The 17,528-nt window shown below is 37.8% G+C and overlaps 1 pseudogene; it reads right to left on the bottom strand.

Annotated features, from left to right (window-relative positions):
- Positions 1 to 322: 322 nt before the first annotated feature.
- Positions 323 to 2,417, bottom strand: LOC114051746 (annotated as a pseudogene).
- Positions 2,418 to 17,528: the final 15,111 nt, after the last annotated feature.

Here is a 17,528-nt window from a genome sequence, read left to right as displayed (position 1 = left end):
ATACAAGCCAGTTCAATCAAATAACCATGATCACCCTGAAAGTGTGTGTTTTTCTTTGCTCCTAAGGAAGGATATCTATCATATTGAAGACTCAAGATGATGCTTATGACAGTACATGCCCACTAAAGATTGTTTCCTTCCGTATGCAGGTAACATAAAGCTGACAACTCTAGTCCAGACTTTAGGGGGTGAAAACAGTCCCTGTACCAATGAGTTTCCTAAAAGGGAGAATAAATAGATAATAACTCTTCTGATAACATGTTATGGGACGTTGGCCAGTGTGTTTTTGGTGTTTAAACATAATCCTGTGAACCAGTTTAGTTCAGTGCTGAGTGTTCATTGGTGGCATGCCTTGGTTGGATCTTTGGGGACCTGTGCAACCTGTAGGGGCTCACCACTGTCCACTCTGCCCAGATCTTCTCTTGAAGTTTTGCTGATATCCATTGTGCTGGTAATTGGAGTAGTCATATGAAGTATTGAACTGGGATTGCAAGTAACCACTATTTGGAGTATTAGAAAATGAAGGGTAGTAGCCATCATAGCCTCCTCTAAATTTATTGGCAGGGCCCCTAAATCCATTCATTAAGCCTCTAGTGACATGAGATCCTCCATGTGACACTCCTCAGTGGTTAGAATAATTCTTACTACATGGGAATCCAATATTCTGTTGTGGATGTTGTTGGTGATTACCTGCCACCTTGTGTGAATGGTCCTGGGAACCATGGTAGGTACCAATCATGGCCTGAAGCTGCTCTTGCTAAAATTATGTTTGCTCTACTTGGTGAGACTGATTGGAAAAGCTCTGATTGTAACTGGCCTTGTACTGATTCTGTTACTTTAAAGTTTCTAGCTCATTTACAGGAGCAATGGGGGCATTAATACTGAATACCCTTTGCATGGACTAAAATGGAGCTTCATTGACATTGATGCTGCTGCTGTGAGGTTTGCTTGATCCAGCTGGGAATACCTAGGGCTGAGAAGCAGCAGGAAGGGGTGAGGATTCTGGGGGCTGGTTTGCAGTCAGTGATATTACAGCTTGAATCTCGTCGATAGGTTCCTTCTGAGGTCACTGTTCTCTAGCATGAGAAGTCTGGTACGTGGACTAGGATGTTGTTTATTCCTCACTAGTTGAAGAAACTAAAGGTTTCCTCACCTGTGTAGCTTCTGGATTAGGCTGAGTAAGTTTAAATTCAGTGTGGACTGGAGCACAGACAAGCTGAGGCATGCCCATGTTCTGGGATGGATTCATAGGCTGTGCAGACACAATCTCAGGATCAAGTGTCTGACTTTCAAAGTCCAGCATGGAATCCTGTATGAAATTGCATGGCCACTGCATTTGTGCCTTGGGGTCCTGCATTCCTTGCCTTCTGACAAGAGGATCAGCCTGAGCCACTGGAGCCAAAAAGTGGACTTCTGGCACAGAGGGGGATGCTGCTTGTGGCTGCTGATGAAGTGAGTTTACCACCTCACCTGTTTCAGCTGTCCATTAATCTACCTGTTCCTTTCCACTGTTGCTGGACTGAGTCTCTGCCATAAACTATTTACATACTCTGTTGACTCAACTCCATTTTGTTCAGCATATTCTTCTGCTGGTTCAACTTCAGCTTCTGCTGCCTGGTGTTCCCTTGCTGGAAGATCAACTGTCTCTTCTTCCTCACACAAGCCATTCCAGTGGCTGTGGGTGCTATCAAAGTAACTAGTCTGAAAAAAGCATTCAGACAACTCCTTTAGGACTTTGTAGGTTGTTCCATACAGTTTTTTTTTTCTTTCCATCTAACAAGTCCTACAGATGAATAGATGCTTCTTCATACTATTCATTTTGCCTCATGCTCATGTCCCCTTAATGTTAGACTAGCTTGTAGAAGTCATCCAGAATGAACATTTCATTTTCACTTAGTATGGGCACACCACTGACACCTTGCTTCAGATTTCTGAGGAAGTCATCACCCCCTAACTTGTCTAGAAGAAATTGCAGCTCAAGGACAGTCTTTAAATGCTTTTGTTCTGCTTCCTCTCACATGAGTTGTTCTCCCTGCACTGTCTTTTTTATTGTTTTTCTGAAAATCTTGGCTAGTGACCATGAAAATCCACTGCAGCTCTTTTGCAAATTCCAAGTTATTTGTGACTTCTTGGTGTTTAGACACTGCATCCAGTTGATCTTGATTAAGTCTTTCTCCTTTCTCCAAGATTAAGTCTTAAGTTCATTTGATCCTGGTAATCACCAAGATTACCTTTTTTTCTTCTCCAGGTTGCAGAGCTTCTTGTGGATGCTCCTGGTCTGCTGTTGTAACCCCACTGCCACAGTGCCTTTGGATCCCTACGCACTGCCCACTGCCATCCTCAGCCCCAGAGGAGAAAGAGGCTGGAAGCAGCTGGGATGTCTTGTGGCTGCTGGTGGTATTGGGGGCTGAGGGCATCATGCATGGGTTGCTAAGGATCTGGAGTGGGGTGGCCCAGTGCAGGGGAGGGTGTGTATGTGTGTGTGTGTGTGTGTGTGTGTGTGTGTGTGTGTGTGTGTGTGTGAAGGGTGGTGGTGTGTGCAGGTTAGATTGTACTGTCTGCTGATGGACTCAGGCCATGCTTCAGCTCTCTGCCCCTTCCTTGCTGCTGCATCTGAGGCTAGTGAGGCAGAGAGAGGTGAGCTGTAATCTCTTTCTGACCAGTTGTTTGACCTCTTTCTAGTCTTTGGGCTGAGAGCTCAGGAAGTAACTGATGCAACTGCCACTGGAGCTGCTGATTCAGTCACTCCCAAGGCATGTTCCTCTGTTGTCTGTGGACTGAGATTTCTGGAAACTGCCCCTGCTGCGAGTGATTCAGTTGCCCTGGGGCCTGCTCTGTGTTTGCTGAGGCCTGCCAGTGCTGGATGGCACTTCTCTCTCACCTTGGTGCAACAGACCTTTCTTGCTGACCTTCCAAGTTCTATTGGGCTGCAAATATGTTTCAGTCTGTCTTTTGGTGGGTTCTGCTACTCTAGAATTTGTTTAGAGTCATTTTTGGAATTATTTGGAGGGCTTTGAGGGAGAGCCTTTCCTCCCCCATCTTGACCTCTGCCTTTCCATCCTTTATGAAATCTTCAAATGTGTCACACCTTTAATTGTGGAAGTCTTACAGGCTTCTGTTATAAGCCCTCTTCCTTTGTCCTTCTTTACTATTTTACTGGATGACATCATCAGCTGCCATTCATTTACATAGTATCTCTATGGAGATGATTATCAGATTTTCTTATTCATCTCTAACCTCTCTTCAGAACTCCAGATTCTTATCTCCTAATGGCCATTTTACAATTGGATTTAAATTGAACATCTTAAGCTCAATGTGTTAGAAACAGAACTGATTACCTTCCCTCCACACTCTATCTTTGTCCCTTCCTTATTTGAACATTACTACTGAGGACACTACTGTCCTGCTAGTGATCCACACTCAAATCTCTCTCTCTCTCTCTCTCTCTCTCTCTCTCTCTCCCTCCCATTAGTTGCCTAATTTTATCTTTGTAACGTCTTATATATTTTACCTTCTCTCCCTTGATGCTTCCACTATACCAATGCAGACCAACTATTACATCAAGCTTGGGCTATTTCAGTAGTTTTACTCGGTATCCCTACTTTTAATCTTTCATCAAAAACGTTCCTGTTTCTAATCTCTCATCAAAAAATCTCTCATCCTTCACTCATCTGTCAAATTAATCTTCCTCAAGAACAGATTTGCTCATGTCTCCATTCAGTTAACTCTAGTGCCTCACTGTTGCCTACAGAATAAAATATTAAATCTTCTGTTTGGCTTTTAATGTCCTTCATAACCTGCCCCCTTCTGACCTTTCTTGTGTTCTCAAACCTTACTCACTCCAACATACTCTGAGATCCTGGAATATTCATCTCCATGTAGTTCCTCCAACAATATTTTTTTTTCCAGAATAGATATTTTCCTAACTTTCCCCCATGGTTGGAATTCTATTCCTCCTCATCTCAACCTCATGGCTTCCCTGGTTCCTTCAGTTTCTAGCTAAAATTCCACCTTTAAGGAATAGCCTTTTCTAAACCTCATTATGTTTTCCTTTCCTCTAAAATTTACCTCTTAATTTATCCAGTATATATTTTATCTATACAAATTTGTTTAAATGTTGAATCACCTACCATTTGTTTTTTCAGGTCCTTGAGAACAGAGACTGTCTTTTGAATTTTTATTTCTAATCTGAGCATTTAGTAGCACTGTCACTGGCATACTTTAAAAAGTAAAAAATAGAATAAAATTAAATTAAATTAAATTAAAATTAAAAAGCAAATCTCTAATTCAGATTGTCAGGCAGTGCAATCACAAGATACAATTCTTGGCATATTGTCACTTTGAAAATTTTCATTGATGGGGGCAGCTAGTTGGCGTAGTGAATAGTGCATCAGCCTTGAAGTCAGGAGGACCTGAGTTTAAGTCCAGTGTTACACCAAACACTTGAACTTACTAGCTGTGTGACCCTGGGCAAGTCACTTAACCCCAATTGCCTAAAAATTTTTTTTCATTGTTTCCCCCCCCCAACAAATGAAATGATGAATGTTGTCTCTCTTGGACTTTCTTTGTGATAAGTTGATTTCTACATATCGAGTTCCAAGAACTCCAACTCTAATTTACAGGCATTTTCTCTGTCTACCATGCTTGCAATACTCTCCCTCCTCAATTTCACCTATTGATTTCTCTGATTTCCTTGAATTTCCCCCTGAATATCACATTTTGTAGGAAGCCTTTTTGAACCCCTTTCAAATCTATTGCCTCTCCTCTCTTAAGTATGTCTTATTTATCCTGTTTATAATTTGTATGTATTTGTGTGGTTGTTGTCTCCTCCATTAGATGGTGAGCTTCTTGACTTTTGCCTCTTTTTTATATCCCCAACACTTAGCAAATGCCTGATAATAAATGATTATGTATTTATTTATTGACTGATCTACATAGCCCTGGAAAAATTAAGGTCATCTCTACATCACAAAGAGGTAGTGAAGTATAATTTCAATGTAGGATTGTTTTATTTATCCATTTAAGTACACTTCTTTGACTGGAATAGAAGGAAACATCTTAGCCATGTCAAAGATAAAATTATAACAAGGTTGTGTAATTCTTGATGTTGAAATATCTCAGTATGCCAATAATACCTCAAAAATTAATGTATAACATTGTCATATGTCCTAAGTACACTTTGTTTTCTGGATCATTATCATCATGAAGTAAAATATAAACCTTTTAAGGGGCAGTTTCACTTATTTCACTGTATCCCCAAAACCCCACACAGTGCATACATATAGTAAGTGCTTAAATATTTTTGGAATTTATTCATCATCAGCAACAACTATTTATTGAACACCTGCATCTGGAATATTTTGCAAAATGAATGTTGCTAAGGCTAAAACAGGTTCCTTTGAAAAGTTGTTAATCTATTCAAATTGATAAGATATAATACAAGGCACCAAGTATTAAAAGCTGATTGAATAGCTGAAATAAGTGTAGCATGCAATAAAAATTCTACAATATAAATAGCACATTCCCTGTAAGGTCAAATTATTTATTTAGGAAGCAATGCATGTATTTATGTGACCAAATATTTTACATGTGTTACACTTACAATAAAATTTTGAGAGATAATGAAAGTATTATAATCCATATTTTGTAAATGAAGAACTTAAGACTATAAGAGGTTCAGTCATTTGCTCAGTATTATATAGCTCATACTAGGACTGGAACTGAGATTATACAAAACCAAGTTCAAAGTTCTTCCCATAAGATCAAGTTGCCTGTGAAAAGTAGCATCATATAAAAGATGGAGCATTAAAATATGAGTCAGGAATTCCTAGATTTAAATTCTGCCTCAGACACTAGCTAGGTGACTCTAGGAAAAATCACTTAACCTCTCTGAGGCTCCATTGCTTCATCTATAAAATGAGGGGGTTGGACTACATGATCTCTACGGTCCTTTCCAAACCACTTTCCCAAACTTAAAGCAATATGTAAATCCCAGCTAACAAAAACAACAACAATGACCATGAAAACAGCAACAAATAACATACAATCTTAATAATCTATTATCCTATATCTGACTGTCCCTTCCAAATCACTTTGTCAAACTTAAAATTATATGTAAATGACAGCTAACAATATGAATAAGAATAACTTATGGTCTTAAGAATCTCTTATCAGGGGCAGCTAGGTGGTACAGTAGATAGAGCACCAGCCCTGGAGTAGGGAGGACCTGAGTTCAAATCTGGCTTCAGACCAAACACTTGACACTTACTAGCTGTGTGACCCTGGGCAAGTCACTTAACCCCAATTGCCCAAAAATTAAAAAAAAAGAAAGCAAAAAATTCCTATCCTAGGGACCCTCCACAATTTATTGGGGTACAGCTAGGTGGTACAGTGGATAGAGCACCCGCCCTGGAGTCAGAAAGACCTGAATTTAAATCCAGTCTCAGACCCGATACTTGACACACAGCTAGTGCTGTGTGATCCTGGGCAAGTCACTTAACCCCAATTGCCTTGCAGAAAAAAAGAATCTATTAGCCAAATACTGTTCTATTGCCAAACTGAAATATAGTGAGATCATATGTATATATACACACACACACACACACACACACACACATATAATGCCTATTAACTAATATAGATGATAATTCATATCCATGAATCAATATTATCTGTAAATACCCCTTACAAATATCTTAAAATTACCAAATGATACAACCACATATAAAATTAGCTAAGAATTACCATCACTATGTATGGTTGAAAAAGAATCCATTATCTTATTTTTTTTTTATTTTACAAAAAAACTGGTAGAAAAGAATAACAGAAACAAATGGCATTGAACTCCAGATGCCTTCTCTGAATAACTATATTCTGTTCCCCTCATGAAGACATTTATTACAGCTAGATAGCCAAAATTCAAATACTGAGAGCTTTAGCCTGCACTTGGCAAATCTTCAAAGCAGTGAGTCAAAATCTATTATGTGTCTTTATCATTACTACATTAAACCAATGTAACTGAATAGGCACAAGAGTCAAAACTGCTTGTATCATATAGATAGAACAGCTGGTAACCTAGGGCAGCAAAATATTAAAGAAGCAAAGTATTTGGTGACTCTTTATTATGTAAGTGACTACTGGGTAGGAGGAGGAGGGAATTTTTCAGGTTATCTAGGGCAATGAAAATCCTCCAGTTAACATTAATTTCATTTCTTTGTAAGACAAAGGACATGTAGCATACAAAGGAACATCTGAATTTGACATTAGCTACTGGTCTATAAGCAAAGTCTGGGTCTTCAGGAGCTGTTAAATGGCCCCTGAGTGAGTTAAATTTTTAGCCTAAGAAGGCATTACAAAATTAGTATCACTGTGAGAAGTACCATTCTCCAAAGTGGCATTTCCAGTAATGTCTCCACAGTATTACATACTTCAATTAGCTGACTCACAGTGATGTCATCTTTGAAAGTGCTGCATCTAGGATCATAAAGCTAGGCCAGCCCCTTCATTTAAAAACAGGCACATGTGTGAGCTATATGGGAAAGACTTATGAGGCCCATTATTGAGGAAGAGTTTCTAAATTTTTTGAATCTTAACTTTTATCATTTAGATAGAAGGAATGTTAACTATGCTGATGTATGAGTGGAAAACAGTTGGTCACTAAGGATACTTTGGGAGGATGAAGATGCCTGAATAGAAAATACTGCCCTGATTATAACTTAGGAGCAAAGGCAAGCCTTCTCTCAGAACAAAATAATTGGCTGCAAAATATCCTTCATAAGGCATTTCCACCAAGTGAAAATGCTAGAGGGATATTAAGCTCTGGCAGTATCTGAACTTCAATTCAGCTGGGATTTAATTCCCAAAAAGCCTTCAGGGAAGTAGGTGGGTTTAACCTTCACGTACACATGTGGATTAAGAGAAAGTTTCACAAAGAGGGATGGAGAAGGAGGGAAAATTGAGAAATTAAACTGAGAACTCAATACAGAAGTTTAAAAAAAGTTGCAAAGATCTGGAGACAGACTTTTCAATTATCTATATGTATATGCACTTTTTTTTATACTTCATTAAGTTTTTTTCGGTAATCACATTAAAATATACATTCCATACAACAAATTTTGAAGAATAGATTATATTCTATTATCTCTCTCAAACACACAAACACTCAAAACCAAAAAACTGTCTTGTCATACATATATGTGAAAGATGTATAAGAATGAATAATATGAAAAAAGAATAAGAACTCTGTCCCAGTTCTTTTTATGCTTAGTAGCACACATGAATGTCTTGTCTGTGGAAATAAGATCTATTCTAATTATTCATTTGGCATAATTAATTAAAACAAAAAAGAAAAAATTTGATTATCCAATGTGTGGTTGGGAATTACAAACTGATGAGGAGATCACAATACTATGTTTAAATAGGTAAAACAAAAAATAGGGGGTGGAGCCAAGATGGCAGAGTAAAAGCAGTGACTTGCTTGAGCACTCTCCCAAACCCTTCCAAATACCTATAAAAATGGCTCTAAACAAATTATAAAGCAACAGAACCCACAAAAAGACAGAGTGAAACAATTTCCAGCCTGAGACAACCTGAATGGTTGATTGGAAAGGTATATTGCTCTGGGCTGGGAGAGTAACGCAGTTCGGTGTTGGCACCCAGGCCTCAGTGAACCTGGAGCAGGCCTCAGAGGAGTGAATCAGGGGCAGCTGTGGCAGTTTCCAGATCTCTCAACCCATGAACTCCAAAGAAAACTTAAAAGGTCAGTGGGAAAAGTCTGTGTCTGTGGTGAGAGAGAGAAATGTGGTAGACTCAGCTCCAGTCCCTGAGCTCGGCTCTGGGGTGGTGGCCGCCTCTTGAGCTTCTGGCCCACAGACAGAGGAGGAATAAAATGATTGATCAGAGGGGAATTTTGGGGATCTCTCTGCTGGTGCAAGATTCTCTTGCTTTGCCTGTGCTTGGATCTGGGTCACAGTTCAGGGTGATGATCCTGGAGTGCAGAGGAGTGCTGTCATGTTGTAGCTTGTGCTGGTAGTGGAGAGGAAATCCTCCTCACAGTTCCAAAACAGAAAAGACTACTTACAGTCACTCATAGAGCAGAGCACAGGTGAGGAAAGGAGTAAACACCTCACCCTTGATCATAGCAACTTGGAAGAACTGAAAATTTTCAGGTCCACAGAAATATCTCTGAAAGCAGCTGCACAAAACCCCTGAAGCTTGGGACAGTACATTCTCCACACTGGAAACAGATCCCTACCTTAACAAAGAGTTTATACCTCAAGTAATTGGCTGAGATCATGAGCAAGCAGCACAAAAAGAGTCAGACTATATTATCTTACTTTGGTGACAAAGAAGATCAAAACTTACAACCAAAAGAAGACAACAAAGGCAAAGTTGCTACATCCAAAGATTCTAAGAAAAATATGAATTGGTCCCAGGCCATGGAAGAGCTCAAAAAGGATTTTGAGAAGCAAGTAAGAGAAGTAGAAGAAAAACTGAGAGTGATGCTAAAGGAGACCCCAAAAAAAATACTGAAGAAAATAACACCTTAAAAAATAGCCTAACCCAAATGGCAAAAGAGAACCAAAAAGTCAATGAGGGGAACAATGTCTTAAAAAGCAAAATTGGTCAAATGGAAAAGGAAGTCCAAAAGTTTACTGAAGAAAATACTTCCTTAAAAATTAAAATGGAGCAATTGGAAGCTAGTGACTTTATGAGAAATCAAAGAACTGTAAAACAAATTCAAAACAATGGAAAAAATAGAAGAGAATGTGAAATATCTCATTGGAAAAACAACTGGCATGGAAAATAGATCCAGGAGAGAGAATTTAAAAATTATTGGACTATCTGAAAGCCATGATCAAAAAAAAGAGCCTAGACATCATCTTTCAAGAAATTATCAAGGAAAACTACCCTGATATTTTAGAACCAGAGGGCAAAATAGAAATTGAAAGAATCCACCAATGTCCTCCAGAAAGAGATCTCTAAAGGAAAACTCCCAGGAATATTATAGCCAAATTCCAGAATTCCCAGATCAGGGAGAAAATATTGCCAGCAGCCAGAAAGAAACAATTTAAGTATTGTGGAAACACAATCAGGATAACACAAGATTTAGGTGCTTCTAAATTAAGGGACCACAGGGCATGTTATATAATATTACGGAGGGCAAATGAGATAGGATTACAACCAAGAATCACCTACCCAACAAAACTGAGTATAATCCTTCAGCATAAAAAATGTTCATTCAGTGAAATAGAGAACTTTAAAACATTCTTGATGAAAAGACCAGATCTGAATAGCAAATTTGACTTTCAAGTATAAGACTCAAGTGAAACATGGAAGAGGTAAACAGGAAAGAGAAATCATAATGGACTGATTAAGGTTGAACTGTTTGCATTCCTGCATGGAAGGATGATATTTGTAACTCATGAGTCCTTTGTCAGTATTAGGGTAGTGGCAGTGAAAAAACTACATGTAGATAGATAGATAGCACAGGGTGAGTTGAAGATGAAGGGGTGATATCTGGAAAATAAAATTAAGGGGTGAGAGAGGATTATACTGGGAGGAGAAAGGGAGAGGTAGAATGGGGTAAATTATCTCACATGAAACAGACAAGAAAAGGCTTTTACAGTGGAGGGGAAACGGGGGAAGGTGAGAGGGAATGAGTGAATCTTATTCTTATAGGATTTGGCTTAAGGAGGGAATAACATACACAATTGGGTATGGAAATCTATCTTACCCTACAGGAAAATAAGGGGGGAAGGGGACAAGAGAGCAAGGGGATGATAGAGGGGAGGGCAGATTGGGAGAGAGGATAATCAGAAGCAGACATTTCTGAGGGGGGACAGGGTAAAAAGAGAGAATAGAATAAATGGGGTGTAGGATAGGATGAAAGGAAGTATATTTAGTTTTTCACAACATGACTACAATGGAAGTGTTTTGCATGACTAAGCTTCTATAACCTGTATTGAGTTACTTGCCTTTTCAATGAGGGTGGGTGGGGAGAGAGGAACAGAGAAAATTTGTAACCCAAAGTTTTAAAAACACATGTTAAATAAAAAATAAATAGGTAAAACAAAATTGAAGAAAACATCTATTGAAAGACATACATTGACAGATTCTGACTTAACTTTGAGAATTCTATTCATGATGAGGACCAATACCAGTGTGATATGCAATCAATTCTGCCCATACAAGTCTTTCCAGGATTTTCTGAAACCCACTTGTTCATCATTTCTTATACTGCAACAGTTTTCCATTACATTCATACACCACAACTTGTTCAGCCGTTCCCCAGTTGATGGACATCCCCTCAATTTCTAATTCTTTGCCGCCACAGAAATAGCCACTATAAATATTTTTGTACGTGTGGGTCTTTTTCCCATTTTTATGATCTCATTGGAATACAACTCTAGAAGTGGATTTGCTGGGTCAAATGGTATGCGGATACCATAAATGTGGATAAAAATGTGGATTTTTATATCCTTTTGAGCATAGTTCCAAATTGCTGTTTGTATTTATTTTATATAAATTATTTATTTTAAATTTCATATTCTCTATCTCTTGTTTGGTCATAAGTTCTTCTGTTATCCATAAATCTGACAGGTATACTATTCCTTGTTCTGCTAGTTTGCTTATAGTTTCAGCCTTTATGTTTAAATCATGTATCCATTTCTACTTTATTTTGTAAGATATTGGTCTATGCCTAGTTTCTGCCATACTCTTTTCCATTTTTAGATTTCTTCCTTTGAAAATAGCATGCTTTGGGGTAGAGTCAAGATGATGGAGTAAATGCAGGAACTTCCCTGAGTTCTCCCAAATTCCCCTCTAAACAACATTTAGAAAAATAAAAACCTGTTTCAAAATTAGTTCTAAAGTGACAGAACCAACAAAAGGATAGGGTGAAACAATTGTCAAGGTGAAGACAACTTAGGAGGTTTGCAAGATAAGCACATCTCATTGGAGCTAGAATGGAATGCAGTCCAGTATAGGCCATACCACAGCAAAACAGCAGCAGACATTGGGGATGATTGAATCAGTAGTTGCATTAAATTCCAGAGCTTTCAGGCTACAGACAATAGAAAAGTTTGGCAACTGGTCAAGAGATTACAGGGGATCCTTCCTTTGCTGGCAATGGGAGAAAGACTCTACTTCATTGCCCTTACATGGTTTTAGGTCTCAGTTCTAGGGCAAAGAGGAGTAGGAGCAGGAACAGGGTCCCAGGTCACAGTTCCAGAATAGAAAAAAGTGCTTATGGTCACTCATAGATCAGAATACAGTCCAGGAGAACCATAAGCACACCTCTCCTTAGAACATGATACTTTGGAAGAACAGAAAACTTACAACTCCCCAGAAATACCTTTGAAAACAGCAGCACAGAAAACTTGATATTGAGAAATTGCCCCCTCAGGCCCAGGACCAGAGCCTAACTTTAAAATAAATTTAAAAGTCAAGAAATAGGCTGGGGGAAAGGGCAGAAAACAACAAATGAATCTGACCATACATAGTTTGTATGGTAGCAGGGAAGATCAAAAACAAATGCAGAAAAAAATAATGTCAAAACATCTATATCCAAACCCTCAAAAAAAATGCTACTTGGTCTTAAACCCCAAAAGTATTCCTGGAAAAACTCAAAAAGGATTTTTAAATTTAAGTAAGAGAAGTAGTGGATTAACTGGGAAAATAAATGGAAGGTATACAAGAACATCATGAAAAAAAGAGTCAACAACTTGGCAAAGGATGCACAATAAAATATTGAAGAAACTGATACCTTGCAAGACAGAATAGGCAAGATTAAAAAAAAGGGACAAAAATCCACTGAAGAGAAGAATGCATTAAAAAGCAGAATTTGCCTGATGGAAAAAAGATGTACAGAAATCAATGAAGAAAAAAATTCTTTAAAATAAAAAAAAGTATATCATTGGAAAAATAACTGATCTTGAAAATATATTGGGGAAGAATTATTGGACTAAATGAAAATCATGATAAAAATAAGATAGTAAACATCATAACTGAAGGAATCATCAAAGAAAACTGCCCTGATATCCTAGAAGCAGAGGGTTTCAAAGTTTTTCAGAAAGACCTTTAGAATGTCCTTGTATTGCTTCTTCCAATCACCATGTGAGTGCTTGCCCATTGTGAGTTCACCATAAAGTAATCTTACACAAGTGTACATTTGACATTCAAACAACATGGGCAGACCATCAAAATTGTGCTCTTTGCAGTAGGTGTTGAATGTTTAGCAGTTTAGTTTGAGAAAGGGCGTTGGTGTCTTGCACTTTATTTTCCCAGGTGATCTTCGGAATCTTCCTAAGACAATTCAAGTAGAAACAATTTAGTTTCCTGGTAGGGTGTTGATATACTATTCAGGCAAAAAATAAGGTGAACACAATGGCTCTGTAGAGCTTCAGTTTGGTTTTCAGCCTGATACCCCTCCTTTCCATACTTTCTTTTGAAGCTTCTCAAAATGGAGCTGGCTCTTGCAATGTGTGCATCAATCTGATCACCTATATGTACATCCCTGGAAAGTTGTTGTTGTCTTTTGTTTTTGAAGAGGACCAAAATGACACCACTATGCTAGAGTCAAGTTTTATTGTGTCCAACTATGGCTGATCAGACCAATATGATCTCAGAAGGCTCTACCATAGGTCGGGCACAAATAGTCCATGTGAACCTTTGGGGTGGATTCTCTAAGTTTGCATATCTTGTATTTCTCTTGAGCTATTTCAATTTTGCTTTGCTCATAGTGCCACACCTTTTCTGATGGCACACCATGCTGAACATTCATGTGCCAGTGTCTCCCATGTCACAGAAACATGTCTCACAGTTCCAAAGTTCTTAAAAGAGACCTTGAGAGTGTCCTTGATTGCTTCGTTTGACCACCATGTGAATGCTTGCCCTGTGCGAGCTCTCCATAAAATAGTCTTTTTGGCAAGCATACATTTTGCATTCAAACAACATGGCCAGCCCATTGGAGTTGTGCTCTCTGAAGCAGAGTTTGAATGCTTGGCATTGTTTGAGAAATGACTTTAGTGTCCAGTATCTTATCCTGCCAGGTGATCTTCAAAATCTTCTATTATCCAGATAATTCAAAAGAAAGTGATTCAGTTTCCTGGCATTGTGCTGGTATATTGTACAGGTTTCAAAGGCATACAACAATGAGTTCAACACAACAGCTCTGTAGACCTACAGTTTGATAATCAGTCTAATACCTCTTGCCTCCCATATTTTCCTTCAGAGCCTTTCAAACACTGAGCTAGCTCTGGCAATGCAGGTGTCAACATCATTATCAATGTGTACATCCCTAGAAAGTACTCTACCAAGGTAAGTGAGCTTATCCACAGCATTCATAACACCTCCATTTGTTGTAACTGATGGTTCAACATATGTGTGGTAGTGGCTGATGTAGTACCTGTGTTTTCTTGGTGTTAATTGTTAGGTCAAAATTAGCACAAGTAGCAGAGAATTAATCTGAAATTTGTTGCATCTCAGCTTCGGAGGATGCATTGAGTGTAGAATCAACAGCAAAAACAAAATCATGCACAAACAGTCTTCCACTTTGATCTTGGCTTGTACTCTTTTCAAGTTGAAGAATTTACCATCAGTGAGGGAGCTGACCTTGATGCCATGTACATCCTTATTGAAAGTATTTGACAACATGGCTGAAAACACCATGCTAAAAAGCTTGGGAGCAAGCACACAGCCTTGTATTACTTCATTGGTGCCTGGGAAATCACAAGAGCATTGTCCATTATCTAGAGCCCTGGAAAGCATGCCATAATGAAGTTAAGGTACAATGTTAATGAACTTCAGTTCACAACTCCACCAATAAAGCATTGGTGTTCCAATTTTTGCACATCTTCTCCAGCATTTATAATTTTTCTGTTTTGTCATGTTAGCCAATATAATAAGTATAATGTGTTGCCTCAGAGTTGTTTGGATTTGCATTTCTCTAATCAATAGTGATTTAGAGTGTCCTTTCATATGACTATAGATGGCTTTAATTTCTTCATCTGAAAACTGCCTGTTCATATCCTCTGACCATTTATCAACTGTGGAATGATTTGTTTTCTTATAAATTTGTTTCAATTCTCTATACATTTTAGAAATGAAGTTTTTATCAGAGAAGCTTGCTGGAAAAAATCATTTCCCAGCTTTCTGCTTCCCTTCCAACCTTGGTTGCATTGTCTTTGTTCAAAAACTATTCAAGTTAAGGTAATCAAAATGATCCATTTTGCATTTTATAATGTTGTCTGTCTTTTGTTTGGTCATAAATTTTTCTGTTTTTCATAAATCTGACAGGTAAACTATTCCTTGTTCTCCCAGTTTGCTTATGGCATCAGCCTTATATCTAAATCATGTGCCCATTTTAACTTTATCTTGGAATACAGTGTAAGATGTTGGTCTATGCCAAATTTTTGCCACACTCTTTTCCAGCTTTCACAACAGCTTTTGTCAGATAGTGAGTTCTTATTCCAGAAGTTGAAGTTTTTGGTTTTATAAAACAGTAGATTTACATGGTCATTGACTACTGTGTCTTTTGTTCCTAACCTATTCCACTGATACACCAGATCTTAGCCAGTACCAAGTAGTTTTGATGATTGCTGCTTTATAATACAATAAAAGATCTGGTATGGCTAGGCCACCTTCCCTAGCATTGCTTTTCATTAGTTCTCTTGATCTTCTAGAACTTTTGTTCTTCCAGATGAATCTTGTTATTATTTTTTCTACCTCTATGAAATATTTTTGGTAGTTTGATTGGTATGGCACTGAATAAGTAAATTAACTTAGATAGACTTGTCATTTTTATTACATTAGCTCAGCCTACCCATGAGCAACTGATGTTTTTCTAATTATTTAGATCTGACTTTATTTATGGGAAACATTTTGTAATTTTGTTCATATAGTTCCTAGTTTCATTTTCACAGGTACACTCAAAAATATTTAATATTGTCTACAGTAACTTTAAATGGAATTTATCTTTCTATATCTTGCTCTTGGGCTTTGTTAGTAATATATAGACATGTTGATAATTTATGTAAGTTTATTTTACATTGTACAACTTTGCTAAAGTTGTTAATTATTTAAATTATTTTTTTACTTGATTCTCTAGGATTTTTTAAGTATATCACCATATCATCTGCAAAGATGATACTTCTAACTCCTAAAAACATTAGCATTATTAGAAGATTTAAAAGGAATATTGACTATGATGGGATAATATCCAAAAAATAAAAAATAAATAAATTAAGGGATGAGAAAGAGTGATGCACTGGGAGAATAAGAAAGAGAGAGGTAGAATTAGGTAAATTATCTCACATAAAACAGGAATGCAAGGGCTTTTAAATTGGAGTACAAAATTGTGAGGGTGGGCAGCATTTGAAATTTATTTTATTGGAAATAGCTCAAAGAGAGAATAACATACACAGTCAGTTGAGTTTAGAAATCCATTTTACAATACAGAGAAGTTGGAGGACAGGATGATAAGGGGAAGGGGAATTGACAGAAGAGTGGGCAGATTGGGAGAAGTGGTGGTCAGAAGCAAAATACTTTTGAGGATGATCAGGATAAAAGGAGATAGAGACATACAGAGAGAGAGAGAGACAGAGAGAGGCAGAGAGAGACAGAGAAAGACAGAGACAGTGACACAGAGAGAGACAGCGAGACAGAGAAATTGAGGATTTTCAGGCTACAGGAGAAGAGACAGTCAGAGTATAGTGGTAACTTTTGTGGCAGAATCTATCATAAATTGGCATGAAAACTGAATGTTATGTCCAACTTGTGCCAGTTTGCCCCTCCTTTGCCAACAGGTAATTTTTTTTCCATTTTTTTGATCTTTTGATAAAGTTTTTTAGATTTCTTGTTGCTCAATCTGTATTTGGTGTTTCTAATTTTCTTAAGTTTATTGCCTAGATAGAGTTTTGTACATTTTTATGTTAAGCTTTCCCAGTTCTTTCCACCAAAATTCTCACTTCTTTTCAACTTCCTCTATTCCTCTTATTTCATTTATAGTATGATTTTTAAGTTCTTTTATATTCTTGCTTCAATTCTTTATGAAATTTTATCAATTCTGTGATCAATCTATTTTTCTTAAGGCTTTGTTGGCTGGTGTTTTTAAAGTTATTCTCTTCTTCTGTTCTTCCCTCTCTTCCTTCAGTAGTGTCCCTAGCTTAGACTAGCTCTCCCCTTCTCTCTCTGTCTTTGACTCCTGTCTCTGTGCCTTTGTGTCTCTCTCTGCTCTCTCTGTGTGTGTCTGTATTTATGTATGTATATATTTTCTTTCCTTCTCAATTTTACTACATCTTCTATCCTTACTTCACCTATTAGGACTTTGTATTTGTGTTAGGGTCAAGCTCTGAGCACTTCTGACATTGACAGTTGGTCTTATGCTGTTTTATCCAGGTTCCTGATGTCATATTCCTTGGGTTTTGAATTCAGTGTTCCTCAAAGTTCTTAAGGTTTGCTAAAGCAGGGAAAGTGCTTACTTTGGGGCATTTGTGGTCACATTAAGTGCATGGTTAGATAACTGCACT

This window comes from Vombatus ursinus, unplaced genomic scaffold (assembly GCF_900497805.2).
Source record: "Vombatus ursinus unplaced genomic scaffold, bare-nosed wombat genome assembly UNPS02014805.1, whole genome shotgun sequence".
NCBI lineage: Eukaryota > Metazoa > Chordata > Mammalia > Diprotodontia > Vombatidae > Vombatus > Vombatus ursinus.
The sequence above is the reverse complement of the archived record's forward strand: the minus strand, read 5'-3'. Positions and strand labels throughout refer to the sequence as shown.